At 56.9% G+C, this 2,966-nt stretch overlaps 1 long non-coding RNA gene across 1 annotated transcript in view; it reads left to right on the forward strand.

Moving 5' to 3' along the window:
• Nucleotides 1-2,430: 2,430 nt before the first annotated feature.
• LOC109286681 overlaps nt 2,431-2,966 on the forward strand; it is a 37,139-nt gene continuing 36,603 nt past the window's right edge. The window contains exon 1 of the long non-coding RNA XR_002094648.1: nt 2,431-2,559. This is a non-coding gene — a long non-coding RNA (uncharacterized LOC109286681). The remainder of the gene's footprint in view (nt 2,560-2,966) is intronic.

Genomic DNA, 2,966 nt, shown 5'->3' on the forward strand with positions numbered 1-2,966 from the left:
CTAATCTCCCCCCCCCCCCCACCCCCCAGCCCCCTCTTCTCTATCTTTAACACTTCCTGCGGGGCAGAGGAACTGAGCTGAACACGGTCGTGTTTCCTGGCTGGAGGTGCAGCCGGGTCGTGACTGCCTGCCTGCCTCTCCCACCCCCCGACACACGCAGCCGGGCGAGAGCTGCTTCTGCCCGCCGGGCAGGAAATGGGTGAAGGGGGGCTGGGACATCTGGGGGCCGTGGCTGCCGCGTGCCAGGGCCCTGGGTCTCCTGTGTCCCCCTGGGCAGAGAGTGGAGGCTGGAAAGGGACAGTGACCTGCCTTGGTTTTGCACCACCCGTTTCCCCTCTCAGCATTGACTGTCGCGGTTCCCAGGCTGCGCGCCTAAATCCCTAAGGCCAGGGCACAGATGCACGCGGCCTCCTGCTGATCCCAGCCCTCTGGTGCCCGCTCACAGCCTCCCTCTCCCCCAGCTGCTTTTGGGGAGCCTCCCCCCCGCGCCGGCTCTGCCCGTCCTTCCCCTCTGCCGCCCAAGCGGGACCTGGTGCATCCCTCGCCGGGGTGCAAGCTCCCGGGCTCCCAGCCCGTCATGAGCCGGGGGGCCGGGTCCTGAGGAATAAGGGGGGGGACAAAAGCAACCAGTGACGGGAGCTAGCAGCACCGTCCTTGCACGAGCCCCAGCTCGCGTCTTTCCCCAGGAGACAAAACCCGCGTGGGCCGAGGGGCCCTGATGGGGGAAGCGAGGAGGTGGTCGTGTCTCACCAGCACCGTGTTTCTGGCACTCGGTGTTTGGGGGGTCGTTACAATGCCTTTAAATGTCGTGTGTGCGTGTGCGCGCGCGTGCATAATGGGTGCGTCACCTTCGCACACCATTCACGCCGATACAGAAGGAAAGACAGACTGCTAGGTGTGTGTGAACACACACAAACACATCCACACCATTCATGCGTTTAGGTGTAGTAGATGTCGTGTGTATACACCCCCACAAATATACTATAGCATACACTTCGCAAGCTTTCGGGTACAAACACCCTATATATATGTATGCGTGCACACATCTCCCCCCCTCCCAATTCATGCGGATGTATGTGTGTGTGTGTGTGTGTGTGTGTGTGTGTGTGTGTGTGTGTGTGTGTGTGTGTGTGTGTGCATGTGTAGGGAAGTGGGAGAGGCGCACACATACACACACCCCATATATACTATGCATGTATACACCATTTATGCATATATATGTACACACCAAAAGCTACGTAAAGGGATTTTAACGACATCCCAAGCACGAAAAGCTTGGTGCGTGTATACTGGGGGGGGTGCAACTGTAAGCAAATGCCCCCACCTGGGGCCAACACCGCTCGGCTCACAAGCCTCGATGGCATTGCCGGCTTCACCTGGTGCAGCCTTTCAGGCTCCCCTTTGTTTGATCTGCTGGTTTGCTCACACGGGTTTGGGGGGGCTGGTGTCCCTGATGCGCCCTAGCTCGTGTCGGCGTCTGCCGAGCGGCTTCCTCCCCTTGCCCCAGGCTGCGGGCACACCGACTTCGAGGCAGGGACACGTTTGTGCGCGTGCACACGGGCGCCGCCGCCCCTTCGGGTCCGGGGCAACGAACAGGTGCAGCCTTTGCCGGGTCGAGCCAGGTGAAGACGGGTGCGCGTCGAAAACAAAGGCGGGGGTGGGAAAAGAAACGTGTGTGCACGCCCTGGACGTGTGTGCACGCGGCTTTCAGATCCGGGCGGCTCGTGGGTTTATTTTTACATCGCCCCCCTGGCTCTTGGGGCAGCTCCGGCTGCTTGCTGCCTTCCTCCCAAAAGAAATGCACCCCAGGGGGTGGGAGACACCACCCGGGTGCGGACCCACGGAGCAGTGATCGGAGTCTCGGGTGAAGCTGACACGGGAGATTTTCCCCGAGCACAGGGAGGGCCACCCCTTTTCGTTAATGTCCACTCTTCATTTGCTTGATTTACCCAGTTGTCCCAGGACCCCTCTCTTCCCCACCCCCTCTCCCATCTCTCCATCTCTCTCAGCAATTTATTTTGGCTCATTAAATTTAATTAAGAACTGAGTAGGTGTTCCATATTTAATAAAAAAGAAAAAAGGAAGAAAGAAAGAAATGCAGGGGCATAATATCCCTCCAAGAGGACTAAAATAAAAGAATCGCTATTCAAATTGTGGACAGTCACGGTGCATTTTTTATTACTCTTTTCTGCAGTGGCTTTTTTAAGAGCATCTAAGCACACACACATAAAAAGCTATAAGGCATGCATTCCAGAGTTATTCCTATGCATATCCCTGCAATAATTTTCCGCTTTCCTTCGATAAAATTGCCAAATAATAATGAATCATTTCATAAATAATGGGTTTAGAGGCTTATCGGGGCAGGCGGGCCATTGCTAGGGCCTTATCTCACTTGGCCACATTGCTCTAGTGTTCCGCTCTCCATACTAAATAGGAAACTGGACGTGATGTGGAATTAGATCCTTCTCCCGTGAAGCCACCCAACACTTATTACAAATATAGCAGCAATGAATAGGCCACAAAATGGCTCCACTCACTTTTACCAATGAAAAGCAAATGGTGAGTAGGGAGCACCCGGCGCCTCTCTGGGAAGGGGAGAGGGTGGGATGCTGCCTAGAGTTTTAGGGGGCTTCCTCAGGACACAGAGAGAGGGGGTTCCCCCCCCCAGCCCCCCACTTTGGTGGAGCATGGGAGGGAAATGGGTAAAAAAACAAACAAACCCTAAAAGATTGTTGTGGGGGCGGGGAGAAGGGATGGGGGGGTGATTCCCCCCACTTCTCTGCCGGAGCCCCGAAAGGGTGGGTATTTTAGCCGGGGGCAGGGGGAAGGAGGGATCTGCCCCGGGGCAGGGGAGGCACATCTCTCTCATCGAGGGGTGCCTTGCCTGTTGTTTCTGCCTCTGCCCCGCGGTCGGGTTTGACTGCGGAGCCGGCGGCCCCGGCAGGCCCCGTGTGAACCCGGCTGCC

Source organism: Gavialis gangeticus, unplaced genomic scaffold (assembly GCF_001723915.1).
Source record: "Gavialis gangeticus isolate Ggan-Ray unplaced genomic scaffold, GavGan_comp1, whole genome shotgun sequence".
In the NCBI taxonomy this organism is placed as follows: Eukaryota; Metazoa; Chordata; order Crocodylia; family Gavialidae; genus Gavialis; species Gavialis gangeticus.